Source organism: Heteronotia binoei, chromosome 10 (genome assembly GCF_032191835.1).
Source record: "Heteronotia binoei isolate CCM8104 ecotype False Entrance Well chromosome 10, APGP_CSIRO_Hbin_v1, whole genome shotgun sequence".
In the NCBI taxonomy this organism is placed as follows: Eukaryota; Metazoa; Chordata; class Lepidosauria; order Squamata; family Gekkonidae; genus Heteronotia; species Heteronotia binoei.
Window position 1 is genome coordinate 9985236 of NC_083232.1, and position 27503 is coordinate 10012738.

Genomic DNA, 27503 nt, shown 5'->3' on the forward strand with positions numbered 1-27503 from the left:
TTTGGAGGGAGTCCAGGGGAGGGGTTACCAAGGGGAATGGGTGAGTAAGGAATGGGTTAATCACAAATGGATTCTTCCCTCCCAAATTCTTGGCCTTGATTTCTTTGTTTATTTTTTATTTGTTACACTTTTATATCACATCCTCCCTTGTACATAAGGACATAAGAGAAGCCATGTTGGATCAGGCCAATGGCCCATCCAGTCCAACACTCTGTCACACAGTGGTTCAAACCCAGGTGCCATCAGGAGGTTCACTAGTGAGGTCAGAGTTCCAGAAGCCCTCCCACTGTTGATCTCCGAAGAACCAAGAAGACAGAGCATCACTGCCCCCAGACAGTATGTTTCATCTATACCGGGGGGGGGGGGCAATGGTAGCTCTCCAGATGTTCTCTGTTGCCTCAGAACATTGGGCTAGAACCAATGGGTTAAAATTAAATCAAAAGAGTTTCTGGCTCAACATTACAAAGATCTTACTGACCGTTAAAGCGCTTCCTCAGTGGAACAGGCTTCCTCGGGAGGTGGTGAGCTCTCCTTCCTTGGAGGTTTTGTAAACAGAAGCTAGATGGTCATCTGACAGCAATGAGGATCCTGTGAATTAGGCAGATCATGAGGAGGAAGGGTTGCATCAGTGCTTAGTTCTCATGGCCCTTTCTTAAACGCCCAGGGAAATATCGATTGCCACTTTGGGGTCAGTCAGCAATTTTTTTCTCCAGCCCAGCTTGGCAAGGGATTTTGGAGGATTTTACCATCTTCTGGACCTGGAGCAGGGGTCACTGGGGATGTGTGTGTGGGGAGAAGATATTCGTGAAGTTCCTGCACTGTGCAGAGGGTTGCCCTAGATGCCCCTGGAGATCCATTCCAACTTTGTAATTCTATGAACATATGAAGCTGCCTTATACTGAATCAAATCCTCGGTCCATCAAAGTCAGTATTGTCTACTCATACTGGCAGCGACTCTCCAGGGTTTCAAGCTAAGGTTTTTCACACCTATTTGCCTGGACCCTTTTAGTTGGAGATGCCGGTGATTGAACCTGGGACCTTCTGCTTACCAAGCAGATGCTCTGCCACTGAGCCACTGCCCCCTGTTCTGTTATTCTACTTTAAAGGTGCAACTGGACTCTAAATTTGTTCCACGGCATCGGGTCAACATGGCTGCCCACCCAGACGCTATTCCTAGAGAATAAGTCATTTCCAATTTCCTTGGCAAAACGCAGGCCACAACAATAGTAAGTTACGTGTTTAAACTCTCAGGGCTCCTTGGAGTTGAGTGACCTTCAAGGAGCTGCTCAAACCCCTGTCATTCAATGACAGCTTATTTATGAATAATGCCCAAATAGCTTTACAGTCTGGCACGTTCCTCACTGTGATTGGCGCGTGACTTTTCTTCCCCTGTATAACTTAACAGTGGGGCACCTTTCTAGCAAGACCCTGCTCCGGCAACCGCTGAAAATGGCCTTCTCTCTGCCAACACTTACACACCTATGCTCCGAGTTTTATCCATAAATAAATTCTGCATGATGAACTGTAAAAAGTCAGCCTATGCCGTAGCATTTTTAATGTCTAAAAGATGAGTCAGGTAGAAAGATTCAGATATGGAAGAATGCAAAATCATCTTCAGACGTCTGTAATTTTGTTTGCTGTTGTGAAGTTCAAGTATGCCTGTGCGTTTTGAGTGACCTTATCAAGCAATTTTCTTCTTCTTCTTTTTGATCCGAGGAGAATGATCATTCCCTACATATCCAGGGAGAGTTCAGAAGGGGTCTTTGCCAGGCATTGCCAGTAACCAATTAAGCTAATGATTCAGAGGAAGCCTGAAACCAAAAAAGAAAAGAGGATACAGCATTTGCAAGAAATTCTTAATTGGGGACTTTTCATGAAGGCACTGTGACACAAGAAAGGAAGATCAAGCAAAATGCAAATAGAGAGCTAATTTTTGAAACCACCTTCAGACAAGGTGCTGGATCTTCCTTTGATGAACCTTGGGACTGGCATCTATTGGGCGCTGCTGCTAAATGGAGTATCCACATTCAGAAGTGGTCTATCTCTTGAGTACCAGAAGTGGAATAAAGCAAAGGGGGAAGAAGAAGAAGAAGAAGAAGAAGAAGAAGAAGAAGAAGAAGAAGAAGAAGAAGAAGAAGAAGAAGAAGAAGAAGAAGCTGATGATTATATTGGATTTATTCCCCGCCCTTCACTCTGAATCTCAGAGCAGCTTAAAATCTCCTTTATCTTCCTGCCTCACAACAAACACCCTGTGAGGTAGGAGGGGCTGAGAGAGGACTCACAGAAAGCTGCCCTTTCAAGGACAGCTCTGCGAGAGCTATGGCTGACCCAAGGCCATTCCAGCAGCTGCAAGTGGAGGAGTGGGGAATCAAACCCGGTTCTCCCAGATAAGAGTCCGTGCACTTAACCACTACACCAAACTGGCTCTCTATTAGAGCTATGGCTGACCCAAGGCCATTCCAGCAGGTGCAAGTGGAGGAGGGGGGAAATCAAACCCAGTTCTCCCAGATAAGAGTCCGTGCACTTAACCACTACACCAAACTGGCCTTAAAAGCTGGCCATGAAAAGAGCCTTCATGTCTCGGTTGTAGGCTTCTCCAAAGCATTTTAAAACTAGTTATTTAACAGAGTGGCGCACAGTGGTAAAGCTGGAGTACTGCAGTCAGCGCCTTTTGCCCACAACCTGAGTTCGATCCCAGCGAAAGCTGGTTCAGGTAGTCGACTCCAGGTTGACTCAGCCTTCCATCCTTCCGAGGTCGGTAAAATGAGTACCCAGCTTGCTGGGGGGGAAAGCGTAGATGACTGGGGAAGGCAATGGCAAACCACCCCGTAAAAAGTCTGCCGTGAAAACGTTGTGAAAGCAACGTCACCCCAGAGTCCGAAACGACTGGTGCTTGCGCAGGGGACTACCTTTACCTTTTTATTTAACAGGAAACAAATGTGCAATTTTCACAGTGGAAGATGGTGTCCCCTCGCAGTTCCAGTACCTGTGTTCCCTCTCAGTGTCTCAGCTGGGTTCCAGTGTTCCCTCTAAACTGAGTAAGTGTGGGTTAGCTCAGTTTTTTAACCTTTGGTTCACACATTTTTGCCTTTGCTCAGGAAAAAATGGTCCCAGAGCAAACGAATGGATGAAGCAGCTCACAATTTTAATGCCAGTACTTCACGAAGAAGAATTTGTGCTCACAAGACTCCACAGCTCAGAGGGAGCATATTAGGTCCAGTGCGTTTTAATTTGTTCCTTAATGATTTGGAGTTAGGAGTAAGCAGCGAAGTGGGTAAGTTTTGCAGATGACAGACACTAACCAGGGAGGACTGTGAGGTGCTCCAGAGGGAATCCATTGAAGTTGGGCAAGTGGACATCAATGTGACAAATGAGGTTCAACTTGGGCAAGGGCAAAGGCATGCACATGGGAGCCAAAAATCCTAACTATAAATATACATGTTTAGACCAATTCCGCAGGGCCTGCAAGACCTACCTCTTCAAAATAGCCTTCACTTAATACCGAGCCAAGAAAGTTTCGCTGGATATGTTCTAATCACTGAATTTTGTAGAAGACCTACGTTATAGCACCATAATGTTCATTTTAATACAAGTTGTTTTAATGATTTAATGACGATTTTATATACTTGTAATTGTAATTATCATGTATGGTTTTTATTGTACATTGTAGCTAAGTGTTGTGAGCCGCCCTGAGCCTGCCCCGGCGGGGAGGGCGGGATATATATAAAAAGTACTATTATTATTATTACATTGATGGGGACCAAAGTGTCAGTAAATGACTGGGAGAGAGGTCATGGAGTCATAGTAGTTAACACACTGAAGATGTTGACTCAGTGTATGACTTAAAAAAAAAGGCATGTGCTATTATTGGGATTATTAGGAAGGGGACTGGAAACAAAAAAGCCAGTATCGTAATGATGGTCGCTAAGCCCCAGGTGGGGAAAGGGAAAAACAAGCCCTGAGGCATCCACAAAAAACCAGCCTCAATTATTAAAATATAAAGTTTATCAAACAATGCAAGCAAAAGTGCAAAAAAATCACCCGGAAACCCAATGTCCTTTCAATTCATAATAGAAGTTCATCGTCTTTACGGTGGAGATTTGGGAAGAAGTTGGCAAAGCTGTGAATGGAGAGTCCGATGCTCCAGAGATTTACATGCCGGTGTAAGGACAATTGGCAGCCCAGCACGAGAACGTAATCTCTCTCTCTCGGCTTGACTTCGCGAACGAAGATTTAAGAAGGGTGCAGTAGTCCACGTCTGCTGCAGGCTCGCTGGTGGCTGACAAGATTTGGGGTTGGTGCTGTAGCAGTGCGATTCTTCCTCAATCTCCTTTTGTCCTCAAGACCAGCTATGCGTGCGTTCTCAAAGGAAGAGACAGCCTGGTGGATGGTGTGCCTCCATGCGTAATAGGGAGGCACGTATTGCCCTGTTTCACCGAAGGCTTTTGCAAACTTCAAAATACATTCACAATTTTACAAAAGGCACAAAACTCAAACATTCTGCAGACTACAAACGGGGACTGGAAACAAAAAAAGCCAGTATCATAAATGGTTGCCAATCCCCAGGTGGGGGCAGGGGATCCTCTGGTTTGGAGGTCCTCCCCCCCACTTTAGGGTCATCTGAAAGTGCGGGGGGGGGGGTGGAATGTCTGATGGGCAATCCATTATTCCCTATGGAGACCGATTCCCATAGGTTATAATGGAGAATCAATCCACGGCTATCAGGGGTGAGGGGTGAGTCACCAAATTTGCAGCATAGCACTCAATACCTCTCCTTGAAATATCCTCCAGGTTTCAAAAGGATTGAACAAGGGAGTCCAATTCTATGAGCCCCAAAAGAAGGTGCCCCTGTCCTTCATTCTTTCCAATGCAGGGAAGGCTCCAGAGGGAATCCATTGAAGTTGGGCAAGTGGACATCAATGTGACAAGTGAGGTTCAACTTGGGCAAGGGCAAAGGAATGCACATGGGTAAAAGGTGTGCTGTCCCTTTAAATGTTATGGCCAGAACTCCCTTTGGAGTTCAGTTATGCTTGTCACAGCCTTGATCTTGGCTCCACCCCTAATGTCTCCTGGCTCCACCCCCAAAGTCTCCTGGCTCCACCCCCAAAGTCCCCAGATATTTCTTGAATTGGACCTGGCAACCCTAATCATAATGCCCCTGTATAAATTGATGGTGCAGCCTAATTTGGAATGCTGTATACCAGGGTGGCCAATGGTAGCTCTCCAGATGTTTTTTGCCTACATCCCCCATCAGCCCCAGCCAGCATGGCTGATGGCTGGGGCTGATGGGAGTTGTAGGCAAAAAACATCTGGAGAGCTATCGTTGGCCACCCCTGTCGTATACAGTTCTGGTCCTGAGCCTGCTTCGGCAGGGAGGGCGGGATATAAATAAAAAAAATGTGAATGAATGGTCACTGCACCTCAAAAAGATATTACTGTATTGAAAAACATGCAGAAAAAAGGCAACTAAAATGATCGAGGGGATGCAATGCCTTCCCTGTGAAGAAAGGTCAAAGAGGTGAAGGGGTTTTAGCTTCGGGAAATGACTGAGGGATGCTGTTTACAAAATTGTGCATGAAATAGAGACAAGCAGAGAAAGAAGTCCTTTTCTCCCTCTCTCTCACAATGCAAGAATTCGTGGGCATTCAGTGAAAATGAGCAGTAGGGTTTAGAACAGATTAAAGGCTCCTTCACCCAAAGAGTACCTTGTTGCACGGAATTCACCGCTGCAGGAAGGGGGGGGGAGCTACAAGCATAGCCAGCTTCAAGAGGGGATTGGATCAACATGTGGACCAGAGGTCCATCGGTGGATATTAGCCACAATTTGTTGATTAGTTCAATTTATACCCCATCCTCCCTGCAGAGGCCCTCCAGAGCAACCAGTAGAGGTTGAATGAAAGGTAGAGATGGAATGTTCTGTTTGAAGCAGTGATGTTCTGTATTCTTGGGGGGCAAAGGTGGGAAGGCGTCTGGAGTTCTCTCCCCACTGGTGGACCTCTTAGCAGCACCTGGGTTTTGACTAATGTATGACAAAGGCTGTTGAATTGGATGGGCTGTTGGCTCCAGTATGGATTCTCTAATGTTTTTATAAGTAGAGCTCTGCTGGATTGGACCAGTGGTCATCTAGTCCAACATCTTGTCTACCACAGTGACCAACTAGTTCCTTTGTAGAGCCAACAACAGAGCACAGAGACCCAGGCCTTCCTTTGATAAGGATGTAGGGAGAGCCCTGCCGGATCAGTCCAGTGGTCCATCTAGCCCAGCATCCTGTCTCCCACAGTGGCCAACCAGTTCCTCTGGAAGGCCAACAACAGGGCACAGAGGCAGGGACTTCCGGGGGCTGGAAAATGGAGAGTTGAACTGCTTCTCATAAGGGAGGCAGCTGGAACCTCTGTGTGGGGGTAGAGAAGGCAATTCAACGGCTACTACCTACTTTTCTCATCTAGAGAATAGTCCAAGACACACTTGGGAAACTTGGAGGAGATTAACTTTGGCGGAAAGGGAGCTCCGGAGGGGGCTCCTTTGAAGTTTTGAAGGATCTCCGGCGACGAGTGCATTACATCGTCTGCAGAGGGTCTCCAGAGTCCTTAAATTGACTTAAACTCACCAGGATCCAACACCTCTATACTACAAATAACATCTGGATTACTATCAGGATGGTGTCTACTTGGATAGCTGCTGCTGAAGGTATTGATTTTTATCTTTCACTCCGGGACTAAAATAAGGATTTACAAAAATAACTAAAAGGTGGCAAAAGGACTATATCGTGCTTATATAAAGAAGAGGAGGAGGGCCGAATTTGAGACTATTCAATATTAAAGAACAGAGTTCAAAAGTGAAAAAAATAAGAATGTTTTGAATACCTGCAGTTTCTGAAAAACACCCCCATTGTCACAGCATTGCTGGTCAGTATAATCCCACAGGAAATGATGTTTTGTATCATCGTGTGATTTGATTACCAGTGAGAACGGGATTTGGAGGCAAGTAAAGCAGGAAGTAACCATTGGAAGAAGGTCAAATTGTAAGTCAGCCAGCCTACTCTAGGACTGAAAAACTATAGAAAAACATCGGTGGCCATTAAAGGAAGGGCAAAATAAAATATTATTTTAAAGTGTTTGGGACTTTGAAAATTGGTGGAATTAGCATATTTGGACATTATAAAGTTAACATCATTGGACAGTATTGTTGAAAGCAACTGTAAAGGCCTGAAAAAGAAGGAAAAAAATTGAAAAAAGGAGTAAAAAAAGTCACGACCGCAATTTTGGATTTTTTTAAAAAATGAAATATTAATATCTCGGCTTGGGATGCCCCAGGAGCAGCAATTTTAGGCTCATTGGAAAGAGCAAGTCTTGCTCTTTTAAATCTGATATATAGTTTTCAATTTGCTGAGATGAAGTTTTTAGAGTATTTTTTAATGTCAGATCACAAGCCAATACGTACAAGGGCCATTTCAATGGAAAAGATGCGGGAGCAGTTAGAGGCTATGGAAGCAAGGCTGATGAAAGGAATGAAGGAACTCAAGAAAAAAATTAAAAAGGACATTGAAGCTAGTACATTATCTTTAGAGAAAAAATTTGAAGATCTTAAAAATGAAACTGTGGTGACATCAAAAAAAGTGGATGATGTGGAGAAAAAAGTAAAAGAATATGATTCCACCTTAAAAAGTGTGCAAGAAAAAGCTGTATTGCAGGACTGTAAGCTAATGGAAAACCTGGTACATCTGGGACTTTATGCACCAAATGGTGCAAAAGATTCTTTTTTTAAAAGAAATAATGCAACAGCTTGATCAAGTGTCATATGAACAAATTATGATAATGGGAGGGAAAAAATAATAAGGAAGGGAAACTGCCAAAATCTTTTTTTTTGAATTAGTTAAACAAGAAAACTTGGAGGATCTATGGAGGAAGTTCAACTCTGAGGTATGGGACTATACCTTTTTTTCAGCAAGACATAATACTTTTTCAAGAATTGATATGATATGGTCTACAAAAGACTTAGGACTTATAACTAAAAACACAGAGATTCTTCCTAAAGTAAGAGCAGACCACAACCCATTAATGTGGTCAACTAAGTCGATTAAAAAAACCAAAAGGTGGAGGTTAAATGAAGATTTACTACAAAACAATAAAATAACAATATCTCTAGAAAAAGAAACTAAAGTGTTTTTTTTTCAAATAAATGAAACTGAGGACATGGGATTTCAAATGGTATGGGATGCATATAAAGCAGTGGTGAGAGGTATTTTAATTACATTGAATAATAAAAAGAAAAAACAAAAGAAAAACAAATGCTAGACATTCAAAATGAAATAAAGAAAAAGGAAATGGAACTAAGGAAAAGACCTGGGAAAAAGAAAATTATTAGGGAGATTACAATGTTGCAGACACTACTGGGACATTTGTTGAATAAAGAAGTAGAGTGGAACCTGAAAAGACTGCAACAGAAATCTTTTGAAGGAGCAAATAAACCTGGTAAATATTTGGCTTGGCAAATGAAAAGAAAAGAAAAGAGAAGCTAAAATTATAAGTAAAATAAAGGTTGGTGGAAAAGAAATTGTAGATCAGGAAGGAATAAAAAGGGAATTTTTAAAATATTATGCCAAATTGTTTAAAAAATTGAAAATAAGTAAAGAAAAGTTGGAGGTGTATTTGCAAAGAATTAAAGTGGCTCCATTGACAGAAAATATGGAAAAAGTCTTAAATGAACTGATAGAAAAAATGGAAATTAAAGTAGCAATAAATATAATGAAATGGGAAAAGCACCTGGTCCAGATGGATTTACAGTAAAATTTTATAAAGTCATCAGAGAAGGGTTAATACCCAAACTGCACAAATTGATGACTATTGTAAGAATGGAGGGGAAAGTATCAAATACGTGGAAAGAAGCAGTGATTTCTTTGATTCCAAAAGAAGATAGAGATGTCACAGATGTAAAAAATTATAGACCAATTTCATTGTTAAACGTGGATTCTAAAATATATACGAGAATATTAGCAGAAAGGCTTAAACAATTTTTGATGAAGTTTATTAAAGAAGAGCAAACAGGATTTCTTCCAAGGAGACAAATAAGAGACAATATTAGAACTGTTGTAAATATTGTAGAATACTATGAAAGATGTCCTGAAAAAGAAGTGGCGCTATTCTTTGTGGATGCAGAGAAAGCTTTTGATAATTTAAATTGGGACTTTATGTTTGCGGTGATGGAGAAACTGAGATTGGGAAAGAATTTTATTAGAATGGTAAGAGCGGTATACACTGAACAATGGGCGAGACATTGTATTAATACAGATTTAATGGAATATATGATGATCAGCAAAGGAACAAGACAAGTTTACCCTCTGTCTCCGTTGTTGTTTATCCGTTTATCCGTTTTAACCCGACTGCTCAGCAATTTCATCGAATGCCCACGAGTTCTCGTATTGTGAAAAAGGGAGAAAAGTACTTTTTTCTCTACTTTCTTCATCCCATGCATTATATGGTAAACCTCTATCATGTCACCCCGCAGTCGACGTTATTACAAATCAGGTAGCTAAGTTCTGTAATGCTTGCCTTCGCTGATAGCAATGCACGTATTTCTTGATTTTATTGATACTTTTATTCATTTTTATTTATTGCATTTTAACCGTGGATCATTTTACCATTTAATGTTTAGATTTGTTTCAGTTATTAGGCTTTTATCGTTGGCTTGGTGCCATATAAATAAACTGAACTGAACTTCTACTGCCTGGTCCATATAACCGGTAGATCCCAGGGATTGAACCTTGCCTCTTCTGCAAGCAAAGCAGACACTTAACAGGGGTGTCGAACTCATTTGTTATGGGGGCCAGATTTGACATAAATGAGACCTTGCTGGGTCGGGCCATGTCAAGCCAGGTCATGTGTGTTCCTATTTTAGATTAGGTAGCAGAGCTATAATCTTTATAAAGGACTCTAGCACAATTAAAGATATTTATTCTACAACAAAACTTAAAATAAAACATGTTTAAAACTGTTATATATGTGACTAAAATTGTATCTATGATATGGAGTTCTTTCCTGGAGCCTGTAGGACTGAGCTTGGGGTCTCCGGAACAATGGGCAGTAGGATCCAAATTCTACTGCCCTGCTCCAATTACGAGTCCCCTGCTGAATTTCACTCACCGTTTTGCTGGAAATTTTAGATGGGACCTTAAGTGACTTTGTATTGAATGAATATCTTGGTGAAATTACCAAGTCTTGTGATTATACAGTATCTTTCAGTTGTTTCCTTTGCATTTGAGAGTGCGATCATGGATTGTTGGCATCAATTTATATTATCCCATATTGTCCTATAGAAAAAAATGAAACAGAAATTCATAAGTAGATAGTCCAATAGCATGCTAGTGTAGGAACTTTGTGTGTATATAGAGTTAGCCCTGTAGGCCCAGTCTTCAGTCTTCTAAGGCGGCGCTATACCATGCTGTATTCAATAAAAGAGCTATGTTCACTACCACCTCACCTCATCATTGCATAGAACTATATTATAAAAACATTAGCACCTCGTTGGTCTTAAAGGTGCTTTCTTTGTATTTCTACCATGGGACCAGGGAACTAGGCAAAGGATGCTCTGACTCTTTCCTTCCTTCCCCGGAGGACCAGGAGGGGGAGGAGCCTCAGACAATAGAAGGAAGAGAGGCTTGACCCTGTAGCTCTGCTGTGCAATTGAGAGAGCCTGGCAAAGCAAGCTCTGCCTTCCCCCTTCCTCCCCAAGAGACGAGCCTCAGCCAATGGAGAAAATAGAGGTTTTGCTCTGTAGCTCCTGTGTGATTGAGCAAGCCTTGCAAAGCAAGCTGTGATGCAGAAGGAAGCAAGAGAGAAGGAGAAGGAAGGAGGTGTCAACCAGTTGCTTGGGGGCCTGATAGGAGCTCTCCAGGGGCCTGATTTGGCCCCCGAGCTGCATGTTTGACACCTCTGCTCTACCACCGCTGAGTCACAGCCCCTCACCTGAAGCTGCCTTACCCTGGATCAGACCCGTGATCCATCTAAGTCAGTATTGTCTACTCAGACTGGCAGTGAATCTCCAGGATCTTTTGATTTGGCTTTTATCCTTCTCTCCCCCTCCCCAGCCCCGTTCTTTGTGATTTTAACCTCCGTTGCTATTTTAAATTAGTTTGAACACTGTGGTTTCTCAAGCAATCTGTACTTGTTAATTTGCTTGTTAATTGGTTTGGGGATTAAATTGTTTTAATTATATGTTGTCAGCTGCTTGGGTAATTTTTTAAATAAAAAAAAATTGGGAAGCGGGATGCAAATATTTTCAGAAAATAAGTAAGCAGGTCCTGATCCTCAACATGATAACACCAAGATCCTTTCTAATCCTGTGGTCTTGTGATATAGTAGACCAGATGTGCAATGGATGTCTTGGAAATGAACTGCCCCTCTGCATCTGAGCCTTCTCATGAAAAAAGAAAAAAAGATGAAAGAATGATTATCGTTTCTAAATCCGATGCTGTCTTTGGGATGAGTGATGCCACTGACATTCAAGGAGCTGCTTTTCATTTGATGTGGTGGGTGAGGAAAACCATATTCCTCAAAAAAAAGAAACTGCCTGTGAAATTAGGACTCTTCTTTTAAGGGGAGAAAGAGACAGTAGATGGGATAACTGGCAGATATCTCCCCACCTCTTGGGGAAAGGAAGAAGAAGAAGAAGATATTGGATTTATATCCCGCCCTCCACTTCGAAGAGTCTCAGAGTGGCTCACAATCTCCTTTATCTTCCTCCCCCACAACAAACACCCTGTGAGGTGGGTGGGGCTGGAGAGGGCTCTCACAGCAGCTGCCCTTTCAAAGACAACCTCTGCCAGAGCTCTGGCTGACCTAAGGCCATTCCAGCAGGTGCAAGTGGAGGAGTGGGGAATCAAACCCGGTTCTCCCAGATAAGAGTCCGGACACTTCACCACTACACCAAACTGGATCTCCAGCAACCTTATTGAAGGGGACCTTCTGAAACTTACAAACCACACTGGTCATCTTAGGAGGTTGTGCTTCAGGTGTCTCAATCTTCTGAGTAAAAGTGCAAGGTAAGCCAGGACAGAGCCTTCTCGGTACTGGCAGGGTCGGCACGTGGGAGTCCACGACCTAGGCGTTTACCTAGGGCACCAGCTCCCTCCCTGCTTGCACCATCCCTGAGCTTCTGACTGGGTGCTGAGGGGTCGAAGGAACTCCTCCAGTCCCTCAGCACTCAGAAAGAATGGCGCTTCCCCTCCTCAGTGCCCTCCAAACTTGGAGAGCACTGGAAAGGGGAAGCATTGAGTGCCCAGTGTGATGAGGAGGGACGGTGGCTCAGTGGTACAGCATCTGCTTGGGAAGCAGAAGGTCCCAGGTTCAATCCCTGGCATCTCCAAAAAAAGGCAAATAGGTGTGAAAAACCTCAGCTTGAGACCCTGGAGAGCCGCTGCCAGTCTGAGAAGACAATACTGACTTTGATGGACCAAGGGTCTGATTCAGTATAAGGCAGCTTCAGATGTTCATGATGTCAGCTCTGGATGATGATGACTCTGGGCACGTTATGACTTTTCCCTGGGGAGGGGGGGGGGCGCACGTTGGGGTTCTGCCTTTAGCGGCAAAACCCCAAGCTCAGAGCCTGAGTACTGGCACCCGGAAGATCTATTCTGTCACCATCTTATACCAGCGGGTTAAGACTTTGGGGTTTTGTTTGGCATTCCCTCAATGAACTTTCTACTCTCCTTCACGTTTTAATTGTCGTTTTTGTTGCCCCGAGTGTATTTTTAACACAAGGAACGATGATTTTCACGAAAAAAGGATTGCTCCCTTGACCCTTCTGATAGCTCGGGAGAGTGTTTCACAGGTGAGTTTCCTCAGGTGTCATTCCGTAGCAAACTGAAAATACATAAGAACATAAGAGAAGCCATGTTGGATCAGGCCAATGGCCCATCCAGTCCAACACTCTGTGTCACAGAAGAACATAAGAGAAGCCATGTTGGATCAGGCCAGTGGCCCATCCAGTCCAACACTCTGTGTCACATAAGAACATAAGAGAAGCCATGTTGGATCAGGCCAGTGGCCCATCCAGTCCAACATTCTGTGTCACATAAGAACAGAAGAGAAGCCATGTTGGATCAGGCCAGTGGCCCCTCCAGTCCAACACTCTGTGTCACAGAAGAACATAAGAGAAGCCATGTTGGATCAGGCCAGTGGCCCATCCAGTCCAACACTCTGTGCCACATAAGAACAGAAGAGAAGCCATGTTGGATCAGGCCAATGGCCCCTCCAGTCCAACACTCTGTGTCACAGAAGAACATAAGAGAAGCCATGTTGGATCAGGCCAATGGCCCATCCAGTCCAACACTCTGTGTCACATAAGAACATAAGAGAAGCCATGTTGGATCAGGCCAATGGCCCCTCCAGTCCAACACTCTGTGTCACACAGTGGCCAATATATATATATATATATATTGGCCACTGTGTGATATATATATATATATATATATATATATATATATATATATATATATATATTGGCCACTGTGTGATATATATATATATATATATATATATATATATATATATATATATATATATATATATATATATATATATATATATATATATATATATATATATATTGGCCACTGTGTGATATATATATATATATATATATATATATATATATATATATATATATATATATATATATATATATATATATATATATATATATTGGCCACTGTGTGATATATATATATATATATATATATACACACACACACACACACACACACACACACAAATAGCCACTGATGGACCTCTGCTCCATATTTTTATCTAAACCCCTCTTGAAGGTGGCCATGCTTGTGGCCACCACCACCTCCTGTGGCAGGAGGAGGAATTCCACATGTTAATCACCCTTTGGCTGAAGAAGTACTTCCTTCCTACAAACATACAGTATCAAACATGCCCTAACCTCTACCTCCATGTTTGATGTTGTTCGTTTGTAATGTTTCCTTGAGGAGACATTACAGATCGTTTCAAATGGGAATGTCACTCACCGTTTTGCTGGGAATTTTCGATGGACCTTAAGTGACTTTGTATTGAACGAATATCTTGGGTGAAATTACCAAGTCTTGTGATTGTACAGCATCTTTCCTTTGCATTTGAGAGTGCAATCATGAATTGTTGTCATTGATTTATATTATTCCGTTTTGTCCTATGGAAAAAAATGAGACAGAAATTCATAAGTAGATAGATCCAAGCGGGCAGCCGTGTCGGTCTGAAGCTGCAGAACGAAGCAGGGGTCAAGTATCACCTTTAAGAGCAACACAGTTCTATTCAGAACGTAAGCTTTCGCGTGCTAAAAGCACACTTCTTCAGCTAAGGGGATAAGGCACAGTGGGCTGAAATACATGTAGTTGGTGGGTTAAGAGGGCAAACTGATACCTGATCCCCTCATCTGATGAAGTGTGCTTAGAGAGCGCACAAAAGCTTACGTTCTCAATAAAACATGGTTGGTCTTAAAGGTGACACTTGACTCCTGCTTTGTTCAACTGCTTCGGACCAACACGGCCGCCCGCTTGGATCTGATACAAAGCTAGGATCACCTGGCGGAACAAAATGACAAATTAGAAGGCCATTGGGTCTGGATAGCCATAAAAGGTAATCAAAGTTGCCTGCCAATTGGTGTTGCTGCAAGTCTAGGTAAAACTAAAGGCTATGCATTTCCTTGTTCAAAAGATTAGAATCATAGAGGTGGAAGGGACCTCCAGGATCATATAGTCCAACCCACTGCATAACGCAGGAAACTCACAGATACCTCCCCCTAAATTCACAGGATCTTCATTGCTGTCAGATGGCCATCCAGCCTCTGTTTAAACATCTCCAAGGAAGGAGAGCCCACCACCTCCCGAGGAAGCCTGTTCCACTGAGGAACTGCTCTAAACTCACAAACACTTCCCCCTAAATTCACAGGATCTTCATTGCTGTCAGATGGCCATCTAGCCTCTGTTGAAAAACCTCCAAGGAAGGAGAGCCCACCACCTCCCGAGGAGGAAGCCTGTTCCACTGAGGAACTGCGCTAAACTCACAAACACTTCCCCCTAAATTCACAGGATCTTCATTGCTGTCAGATGGCCATCTAGCCTCTGTTGAAAAACCTCCAAGGAAGGAGAGCCCACCACCTCCCGAGGAGGAAGCCTGTTCCACTGAGGAACTGCTCTAAACTCACAAACACTTCCCTCTAAATTCACAGGATCTTCATTGCTGTCAGATGGCCATCCAGCCTCTGTTTAAACATCTCCAAGGAAGGAGAGCCCACCACCTCCCGAGGAAGCCTGTTCCACTGAGGAACTGCTCTAACGGTCAGGAAGTTCTTCCTAATGTTGAGCCGGAAACTCTTTTGATTTAATTTCAACCCACTCGTTCTGGTCCTACCTTCTGGGGCCACAGAAAACAACTCCACACCATCCTCTAGAATAGATGACAGCCCTTCAGATACTTGAAGATGGTGATCCTATCACCTCTCAGCCGCCTCCTCTCCAGACTAAACATCCCCAGCTCCTTCAGCCTTTCCTCATAGGACGGTCTCCAGTCCCCTCACCATCGTCATTGCCCTCCTCTGGACCCGTTCCAGCTTGTCTACATCCTTTTTAAAACATGGTGCCCAAAACTGAACACAAGACTCCAGCTGAGGTATTCCCAGAACAGAGTAAAGTGATACTATCACATCACAGGTTGTAAGTAAGTTTATTCTTTTTGCAGTTCGCGGGCACAGCGGTTCGGTTCTCCTTTGTTTGTACTGTGTATTGCTGTTTGCTCTGAACATATATGAACATATGAAGCTGCCTTACACTGAATCAGACCCTTGGCCCATCAAAGCCATTCTACTCAGACTGGCAGCGGCTCTCCAGGGTCTCAAGCTGAGGTTTTTCACACCTATTTGCCTGGACCTTTTTTGAAGATGCCAGGGACTGACCCTGGGACCTGCTGCTTACCAAGAAGATGCTCTACCACTGAGCCACCGTCCCTCCCCTGCTCTCCTGGGTCTCAAGCTGAGGTTTTTCACGCCTACTTACCTGGACCCTTTTTAGTTGCAGATGCCGGGGATTGAACCTGGAACCTTCTGCTTACCAAGCAGAAGCTCTACCACTGAGCCACAGCCCCATTCATGGCTCTCCAGGGTCTCCAGCTGAGGTTTTTCACACCTACTTGCCTGGACCCTTTTTAGTGGGAGATGCCGGGGACTGAACCTGGGACCTTCTGCTTACCGAGCAGATGTTCTACCACTGAGCCACCATCCCTGTGCCATGTGGGTCATTCAGAGGTACCAGTGGCGGCTCCGTAGTAGTCAGAAAAGAGAAGGAGGGACCCTGCATCTGTCCAAGGCCCACCAAAACCTGTAAGCAGAGCGGGACCGCAGAGCATTGGGTTGTTGAGGAGCTTTCCCCCTCCAACGGTAAAGAGTGCTGCGATGGGTGACAACCCCCCCCCCTTACCCCCAAAAGACATCCACCTCTCCCGATGAACTGTTCATAGACTGTGAATACAGAGCAACAGCTTCTGCTATGACAACCATGTACCCAGCCTCATCATTATAATGAAGGGCCTGTCATCCCAGACAGCGTTGCATTGATTTTTACACCCAGGCTGGCGGGGGGGGGGGGGGAGTGAAGAAAGCCTGCCTAGCAATTTGCTTCTGGCAGAGACAAGCTAAGCCTTCAATTTTTCAGTCTGCAACTTTTGAGAAGATGCGCATTGTGATCCCCGGCAGAGTTCGGCAGAAACGCCCTACTTTCACCCAGTCTGGTTCACGCATTAACATGGAGTGGCTACTACAGGGCAGTCTGTTGATGGTTTTCCGTTCAAAAGAGATGCTATTCATTGGCAGTAGAAGAAGAAGAAGATATTGGATTTATAAACCGCCCTCCACTCTGAAGAGTCTCAGAGCGGCTCACAATCACCTTTACCTTCCTCCCCCACAACAGACGCCCTGTGAGGTAGATGAAGATATTGGATTTATATCCCACCCTCCACTCCGAAGAGTCTCAGAGCGGCTCACACTCTCCTTTTACCTTCCTCCCCCACAACAGACACCCTGTGAGGTAGATGGCTATTGGATTTATATCCCGTCCTCCACTCCGAAGAGTCTCAGAGCGGCTCACAATCTCCTTTTACCTTCCTCCCCCACAACAGACACCCTGTGAGGTAGATGAAGATATTGGATTTATAATAATAATAATAATTTTTTATTTCTATCCCGCCCTCCCCACCAGAGCAGGCTCAGGGCGGCTCACAACATAAAACACACATTACATCAGTTATAATTATAAAACACGGTTAAAACAATCCCGCCCTCCACTCCGAAGAGTCTCAGAGTGGCTCACACTCTCCTTTTACCTTCCTCCCCCACAACAGACACCCTGTGAGGTAGATGGATATTGGATTTATATCCTGCCCTCCACTTCGAAGAGTCTCAGAGCGCCTCACAATCTTCTTTCCCTTCCTCCCCCACAACAGACACCCTGTGAGGTAGATGAAGATATTGGATTTATATCCCGCCCTCCACTCCAAAGAGTCTCAGAGTGGCTCACAATCTACTTTACCTTCCTCCCCCACAACATACACCCTGTGAGGTTGATGAAGATATTGGATTTATATCCCGCCCTCCACTCCAAAGAGTCTCAGAGAGGCTCACAATCTCCTTTCCCTTCCTCCTCCACCACAGACACCCTGTGAGGTGGGTGGGGCTGAGAGGGCTCTCACAGCAGCTGCCCTTTCAAGGACAACCTCTGCCAGAGCTATGGCTGACCCAAGGCCATGCTAGCAGGTGCAAGTGGAGGAGTGGGGAATCAAACCCAGTTCACCCAGATAAGAGTCCGCACACTTAACCACTACACCAAACCAGCAGATCAAATTTCTGGGGGTGATTTTGCTTCATTTCCCCTTCCCATGCAAATCTTCGGAGAGTTCCCAACCCCCAGGTGGGGCCTGGGGATTTCCAAGGATTGCAAATAGTCTCCACACAAGAGAGATCATTTCCCCTAGGGGGGAAAAGGCAGTTTAAGTGAGTAGACTCTATGGCAAAGGTGGTCAAACCGTGGCTCGACAGCCACATGTGGCTCTTTCACACATATCGTGTGGCTCTCGAAGCCTCCATCGCCCTGTCAGTCAGCTTGAAAAAGACATTTCTCACTTTAAATCAGTTCCCCAAGCCAAGCCAGCTGGCTGCTTGCAGAATGCTCTAAAGTTAAAGTTACTTTCTTTCCACCTCTCCCTCCCTCCTCCCTGTCCCCTCCCTCTCCCATCAACCTCCCTCCCTTCGTTCTCTCAAACATCTGACATTCATGTCTTGCAGCTCTAAGACATCCGATGTTCATGACTTGCGGCTCTCAAAATATTTGACATTCATTCTATGCGGCTCTTACTTACCTTCAGTTTCTCTCACTACAGTCCTTTCTAATTTATGCTATCCCCTCTTTCTCCTTTTATTTAAATATTCCCTTTTGTTTGGCTTGGGATGGAGCAAGGCATTATTCTTAGCTTAAGAGTCAAAAATCCTAGCCCAATTTCCAGTTAATTTATCCTTAATAAGATATTTATTTATCGATCGATCGATCGATTGATTGATTGATTGGAGAACTGGATGTTATCTTAAATGCTAAATAAGATGTTCTACAATGTTATATATACCATAGTACTTTATGCTTAGTAGGATTTTGTTATATATGGAACTAATCTACTTGATACTACTTCACCAAATAAAGTTCTGTATAACTTGGAATTTATAAAATAAACTTATCACATGTTAAAAAAGAAGAACATAAGAGAAGCCATGTTGGATCAGACCAGTGGCTCATCCAGTCCCACACTCTGTGTCACATAAGAACATAAGAGAAGCCCTGTTGGATCAGGCCAGTGGCCCATCCAGTCCAACACTCTGTGTCACATAAGAACATAAGAGAAGCCCTGTTGGATCAGGCCAGTGGCCCATCCAGTCCAACACTCTATCACATAAGAACATAAGAGAAGCCCTGTTGGATCAGGCCAATGGCCCATCCAGTCCAACACTCTATGTCACATAAGAACATAAGAGAAGCCCTGTTGGATCAGGCCAATGGCCCATCCAGCCCAACACTCTATCACATAAGAACATAAGAGAAGCCCTGTTGGATCAGGCCAATGGCCCATCCAGTCCAACACTCTATGTCACATAAGAACATAAGAGAAGCCCTGTTGGATCAGGCCAATGGCCCATCCAGCCCAACATTCTGTGTCACATAAGAACATAAGAGAAGCCATGTTGGATCAGGCCAATGGCCCATCCAGTCCCACACTCTGTGTCACTTAAGAGAAGCCATGTTGGATCAGACCAGTGGCTCATCCAGTCCAACACTTTGTGTCATACAGTAGCCAAAACCCAGGGGCCAGAATCCAGGGGCCTCCAGCAGGGCCAGAACTCTTATCTTAAATGTTATCTTAAATGCTAAAAGTTATCTTAAATGCCTGATAAGATGTTCTACAATGTTATATATACCGTAGTACTTTATGCACAGTAGAATTTTATTATATATGGAACTAATCTACTTGATACTACTTCACCCAATAAAGTTCTGTATAACTTGGAATTTATAAAATAAACTTATCATATGTTTTTTAAAAAAAGAGAACATAAGAGAAGCCATGTTGGATCAGGCCAATGGCCCATCCAGTCCAGCACTCTGTGTCACATAAGAACATAAGAGAAGCCCAGTTGGATTAGGTCAATGGCCCATCCAGTCCAACACTGAGTCACATAAGAGAAGCCATGTTGGATCAGACCAGTGGCTCATCCAGTCCAACACATTTTGTCACACAGTAGCCAAAACCGAGGGGCCGTCAAGAGTTCCACCAGCAGGGCCAGAACTTCAGAAGCCCTCTCAGTGGTGCCCACCAGTGTCCACATAGCCCCCATCTGCAGATTTAAGTATCCGCAGATGGGGCTCTGTTGGCATTTAGATATCCAAACCAATAAGAATTGCCAATAATGTCTGGAATTGAAGAACGAGGAGAAGAAGAAGAACGAGGATGGCTCTGAAGGAGTTTCCTTCTATGCACAGCCTCTAGTACCCAGCTGTGCTATCATTTCTACATGCGAGGAGCTATCTCTGCCTTTCTGCCCACCTCTCGTATCACCAGCCCTGTCTCGCAAGCACCATGCTTTGAGAGCTGAAACATTTTGAACAAAGGATTCACAGAAGGCTGCAATCTCTTGAGAGCCCACACATCTGTTGGCTAATGGGCTCCTCCGTGATGTTTGCCCAGCGGGCTTAGATACAGCTGGCATTCCCCCCCCCCCGGCTTCTTGTCATCCTAATGAGGATAACGAGAAGAAATAATGATGGCGCTCACTTAGCAAATGAGTCAACTTCATTCACAAAGCAAGCCATGGAAACCCAACCTTGAATTGCACACACAGTGAGCAAAGCCAAGATGGCGTCCAATAGGTTACGTCCTAGGACTTTGATCAGGCTGGTTGCTCTGGGTCTGGTTCAGAGTAATACAAAGAAGAAGATATTGGATTTATATCCCGTCCTTCAGTCTGAATCTCAGAGTCTCAAAGCGGTCTACAATTCCCGTTACCTTCCTCCTCCACAACAGACACCCTGTGATGTGGGTGGGGCTGAGAGAGCTCTCCCAGAAGCTGCCCTTTCAAGGACAGCTCTGGGAGAGCTATGACTGACCCAAGGCAGTCCCAGTAGAGCTGCAAGAGGAGGGGTGGAGAATCAAACCCAGTTCTCCCAGATAAGAGTCCACATACTTAACCACTACACCAAACTGGCTTTCAGTTTGGAGGGTGGACTCTATGGCATAGTAACCCACTGAAGTCCGGGTGTTGTGAAATGGCTTACAATCCGCTCTGCAGTGTGTCAGTGTGTCAGCAGCAGCAGTAGAAGAAGAAGATGGTGATGATGATGATGATGATATTGGATTTATACCCCACCCTTCAGTCTGAATCTCAGAGTCTCAGGGCGGCCTACAATCTCATAAGAACATAAGAGAAGCCATGTTGGATCAGGCCAGTGGCCCATCCAGTCCAACACTCTGTGTCACATAAGAACATAAAAGAAGCCATGTTGGATCAGGCCAATGGCCCATTGAGTCCAACACTGTGTCACACATATATATATACACACACACACTGTGGCTAATAGCCACTGATGAACCTCTGCTCCATATTTTTATCCAATCCCTTCTTGGAGCTGGCTATTCTTGTAGCCGCCGCTACCTCCTGTGGCAGTGAATTCTACATGTTAATTACCCTTTGGGTGAAAAAGTACTTCCTTTTATCCCTTTTAACCCGACTGCTCAGCAATTTCATCGAATGCCCATGAGTTCTTGTATTGTGAGAAAGGGAGACAAGGACTTCTTTCTCTACTTTCTCCATCCCATGCATAATCTTGTAAACCTCTCTCATGTCACCCCGCAGTCGACGTTTCTCCAAGCTAAAGAGCCCCAATCTCCTTTACCTTCCTCCCCCACAACAGACACCCTGTGAGGTAGGTGGAGCTGACAGAGCTCTGACAGAAGCTGCCCTTTCAAGGACAGCTCTGCGAGAGCTATGACTGACCCAAGGCCATTTCAGCAGCTGCACATGGAGGAGTGGGGGAATCAAATCCGGTTCTCCCAGATACAAGTCCACGCACTTAACCATTACACCACAACTGGCTCTCTGGACTCCTTCCCTTTTGAGACATGACCTGTGCCTAGATTAGTGTGGAAATCGGGTTCCGTTTTTCAGCCATATAACTGATGAAGAATTGTTCTGAAAAATCTTTTATACCTTGTTTGTAAGTCACTTGTTTGTAAATTTAATTTTATTCCACGGTCCTGGCCACTACCTGTCCCTGCTTTATGATTGGAGTCATCTTGCGTTCTTTTCCTCACACCACGTAGGGCTGATTCATGGGGGTGTGCTCGCTGCTCAATGCTCTGTTCTCTCTCTTAATATGCAAGTAGTTTCCACTTCATCGGCTGATATACAAGTCTGACCTTCGATGTGGTGGCCATTTCCTACGCAGAAATCATCTTTCATGCTTGAATCAGACTGTGGAATTGGTGTCTGAGCTGCTGTGCCACACCAGACGACAGGTGCAGGCTAATATGACGGAATTAAAAAAAAAAATCCCGCCACTTAGAAAATTATTCTGTCATTTGCAAGATCAACCTATAACCCTTCTTGACATGCTAATTTTCTACACACAGGAATCTGGTTTCTATGGAGGGAACGTTCAGACTTGCCGAACACACTTCTAGAATCATAGCATTGGAAGGGACCTCGAGGGTCATCTAGTCCAACGCCTTGCACAATGCAGAAAAATCACAAATACCTTCCCTTGCCCTCCCTCTCATGATCTGTCTAAGATCACAGAACCAGCATTGCTGTCAGATGGCCATCTAGCCTCTGTTTAAAAACCTCCAAGGAAGGAGAGCCCACCCGCCACCTCCTGAGGAAGCCTGTTCCACTGAGGAACCGCTCTAACGGTCAGGAAGTTCTTTCTAATGTTGAACCAGAAACTCTTTTGATTCAATTTCAACCCATTGGTTCTGGTCCACCCTTCTGGGGCAACAGAAAACGACTCTGCACCATTCTTTAGAAGAAGATATTGGATTTATATCCTGCCCTCCACTCCAAAGAGTCTCAGAGCGGCTCACAATCTCCTTTACCTTCCTCCCCCACAACAGACACCCTGTGAGGTGAGTGGGGCTGGAGAGGGCTCTCACAGCAGCTGCCCTTTCAAGGACAACTTCTGCCAGAGCTATGGCTGACCCAAGGCCATGCTAGCAGGTGCAAGTGGAGGAGTGGGGAATCAAACCCAGTTCTCCCAGGTAAGACTCCGCACACTTAACCACTACACCAAACTGGGAGATAGCCCGTCAAGTACTTGAAGATAGTTATCATATTACCTCTAGGAGAGCCAGTTTGGTGTAGTGGTTAAGTGTGCGGACTCTTATCTGGGAGAACCAGGTTTGATTCCCCACTCCTCCACTTGTACCTGCTAGCATGGCCTTGGGTCAGCCATAGCTCTGGCAGAGGTTGTCCTTGAAAGGGCAGCTGCTGTGAGAGCCCTCTCCAGCCCCACCCACCTCACAGGGTGTCTGTTGTGGGGGAAGGAGATAAAGGAGATTCTGAGCCGCTCTGAGACTCTTTGGAGTATAGGGCGGGATATAAATCCAATATCTTCTTCTTCTTCTCTCAGTTGTCTTCTCTCCAGGCTAAATATACCCAGCTCCTTCAGCCCTTCCTCCTAGGACTTGGTCTCCAGACCCCTCACCATCTTCGTCGCCCTTCTCTGGACCCGTTCCAGCTTATCTATATCCTTCTTCAGTTGTGGTGCCCAAAACTGAACACAATATTCTAGATGAGGTCTAACCAGAGCAGAGTAAAATGATGCCATCACTTCGCGTGATCTGGGCGCTATACTTTTTTGTTGGTACAGCCCCAAATTGCATTTCTAGTGCAACTTTTTCTCCTGCTTAAAGTAAGATCCAAGGTGGGTAATGACAGAAGCAAAAACAATGTATCATAATGCCCCTGTATAAATCGATGGTGTGCTCTCATTTGGAAACTGTGTACAATTCTGTTCACCGCACCACAAAAAGGATATTATAGCACTGGTAAAAGTCCAAAAAAGGGCAACTAGAATGATTCAAGGTTTGCAACACTTTTCCTATGAAGAAAGGTTAAAACGCTTGGGGTTTTTAGCTTGGAGAAACGTCGACTGCGGGGTGACATAAGAGGTTTACAAGATTATGCATGGGATGGAGAAAGTAGAGAAAGAAGAACTTTTCTCCCTTTCTCACAATACAAGAACTCGTGGGCATTCAATGAAATTGCTGAGCTGTCAGGTTAAAACGGATAGAAGGAAGCACTTCTTCACCCAAAGGGTGATTAACATGTGGAATTCACTGCCACAGGAGGTGGATTTAAGAGGGGATTGGATAAAAATATGGAGCAGAGATCCATCAGTGGATATATATATGTGTGTGTGTGTATATATTTGGCCACTGTGTGACACAGAGTGTTGGACTGGATGGGCCATTGGCCTGATCCAACATGGCTTCTCTTATGTTCTTAATGATGCTAATAAGTCACCGGGTCCGGATGGCATACATCCGAGACTTCTGAAAGAACTCAAAGTTGAACTTGTGGATCTTGTGGATCTTCTAACAAAAATCTGTAATCTTTCATTGAAATCTGCCTCCGTTCCTGAGGACTGGAAGGTAGCAAATGTCACCCCCATCTTTAAAAAGGGTTTCAGATGAGATCCGGGAAATTACAGGCCAGTCAGTCTTACTTCAATACCGGGAAAGTTGGTAGAAACCATTATCAAGGACAGAATGAGTAGGCACATTGATGAACATGGGTTATTGAGGAAGACTCAGCAGGGGTTCTGTAGGGGAAGATCTTGCCTCACTAACCTGCTACATTTCTTTGAGGGGGTGAACAAACATGTGGACAAAGGAGACCCGATACATGTTGTTTACCTTGACTTCCAGAAAGCTTTTGATAAAGTTCCTCATCAAAGGCTCCTTAGAAAGCTTGAGAGTCATCGAGTAAAAGGACAGGTCCTCTTGTGGATCAAAAACTGGCTGAGTAATAGGAAGCAGAGAGTGAGTAGAAATGGGCAGTCTTCGCAGTGGAGGACGTTAAGCAGTGTGGTGCCGCAGGGCTCGGTACTGGGTCCCATGCTCTTTAACTTGTTCATAAATGATTTAGAGTTGGGAGTGAGCAGTGAAGTAGCCAAATTTGCGGATGACACTAAATTGTTCAGGGTGGTGAGAACCAGAGAGGATTTTGTGGAACTCCAAAGGGATCTGTTGAGGCTGGGTGAGTGGGCATCAATGTGGCAGATGAGGTTCAGTGTGGCCAAGTGCAAAGTAATCCACATTGGGGCCAAGAATCCCAACTACAAATATAAGTTGATGGGGTGTGAACTGACAGAGACTGACCAACAGAGAGATCTTCGGGTCGTGGTAGATAACTCACTGAAAATGTCAAGACAGTGTGCATTTGCAATAAAAAAGGCCAACGCCATGCTGGGAATTATTAGGAAGGAAATTGAAAACAAATCAGCCAGTATCATAATGCCCCTGTATAAATTGATGCTGCGGTCTCATTTGGAGTACTGTGTGCAGTTCTGGTCGCCGCACCTCAAAAAGGATATTATAGCATTGGAGAAAGCCCAGAAAAGGGCAACTAGAATGATTAAAGGGCGGGAACACTTTCCCTATGAAGAAAAGTTGAAACCCTTAGGGCTCTTTAGCTTGGAGAAACGTCGACTGCGGGGTGACATGATAGAGGTTTACAAGATAATGCATGGGATGGAGAAAGTAGAGAAAGAAATACTTTTCTCCCTTTCTCACAATACAAGAACTCGTGGGCATTCGATGAAATTGCTGAGCAGACAGGTTAAAATGGATAAAAGGAAGTAGTTCTTCACCCAAAGGGTGATTAACATGTGGAATTCACTGCCACAGGAGGTGGTGGCGGCCACAAGCATAGCCACCTTCAAGAGGGGTTTAGATAAAAATATGGAGCAGAGGTCCATCAGTGGCTATTAGCCACAGTGTGTGTGTGTGTGTGTGTATATATATATATATATATATATATATATATATATATTTGGCCACTGTGTGACACAGAATGTTGGACTGGATGGGCCATTGGCCTGATCTAACATGGCTTCTCTTATGTTCTTATGCCTTGGGCCTCATTTCCTTATCAAGACCCAAAAGCAAAACATCTCTTTCCTTTGATCATGTAGGTCGAACACACCTGCCCTGTAGAGGCCACGTATTCCTTCGCACCTTCGCTTTCGCGATCACCCTCGAATGGATTGCGAAAGGGGTTGTGGGGTAAGGACAATCACATGCCCCCCCCCCCCCGCTCCACTCGGAGACACAATGTTCGAGAGGCTTTGTTTTGCCATCTTTTATAGATTTCCTTTTCCAGAACACGCCGTTCTGCCAGAAAGCTTTCACTGCTTATCGACATCCAGGCTTTCTGCTCTTCTGTAATGAAGGTAGCGGAGGCTTTAATCACCTCTGAAGCAACAAATATGCTATCGGAAGGGTGGGGGAGTCCTTCAAGAGGAATTCTAATCCGCTTGTAATGAGAATCAGCCACTTCACTCCCCACAAGGCAAGCCTGGTCCCTAACAGCAAGGGAAGGGGGAAGGACCAGCGTCTGGGGTGGGTGGGCAATAAAACCTTGGCAGCTGGCTGCAGCAATAGGGAAGGACCAAAAAGACAAGGGAGCTTCCAAATCACGCTTTGAGTTACTGGAATGGAATCTGAAGGAATGTGCATGCGGATGAACTAGGTGCCCCCCAGGGTATCCAGACTGAAGCCAGCATCAGGACTGAATTAGGCCGGGAGCAAGGGGGCTTAATGATCTGGGGTCATCCTCCATTTTTGTTCTAGACTTCTCAGGAATCTTTAACATGTTCTTTAACTTGCTGTGTAACTTGTTCATTCATGATCTGGCGTTGGGAGTAAGCAGTGAAGTGGTCAAGTTTGCAGATGACGCTAAATTGTTCAGGGTGGCGAGAGAGAGGATTGTGAGGCACTCCAAAGGGATCTGTTGAGGCTGGGTGAGTGGGCGTCAACGTGGCAGGATGAGGTTCAGTGTGGCCAAGTGCAAAGTAATGCACATTGGGGCCAAGAATCCCAGCTAAAAATGCAAGTTGATCGGGTGTGAACTGGCAGAGACTAACCAAGAGAGAGATCTTGGGATCGTGGTAGATATCGCACTGAAAATGTCAAGACAGTGTGCGGTTGCAATAAAAAAAGGCCAACGCCATGCTGGGAATTATTAGGAAGGGAATTGAAAACAAATCAGCCAGTATCATAATGCCCCTGTATAAATCGATGGTGCGGTCTCATTTGGAATACTGTGTACAATTCTGCTCACCGCACCTCAAAAAGGATATTATAGCATTGGGAAAAGGGCAACTAAAATGATTAACGGTTTGGAACACTTTCTCTATGAAGAAAGGTTAAAACACTTGGGACTCTTCAGCTTGGAGAAACGTCAACTGCAGGGTGACATGATAGAGATTGACAAGATTATGCATAGGATGGAGAAAAAAGAGAAAGTAGTACTTTTTTTCCCCTTTCTCACAATACAAGAACTCATGGGCATTCAATGAAATTGCTGAGTAGTTGGGTTAGAACGGATAAAAGTAAGTAAAATTTTATTTGTATCCCGCCCTCCCCGCCGAGGCAGGCTCAGGGCGGCTAACAACATTTCATACAAATACAATAATAATATAAAACTTTGAATTAACCATAAAACATTTAAACAATAAACCATAAAACAATTAACCATAAAACATTTAAATTTAACATTCTTTAAAAACCAGTCAATGTAATTAAAATTATAATTTAATCTGACAGTAATGGTGGCATTTGGACGCTAATTTCTGTCAGTTTGCATAGTTTCCATGATGCCATAGGTCCTTAGACAGGGCCATGTTGGGGATCCATTGATTA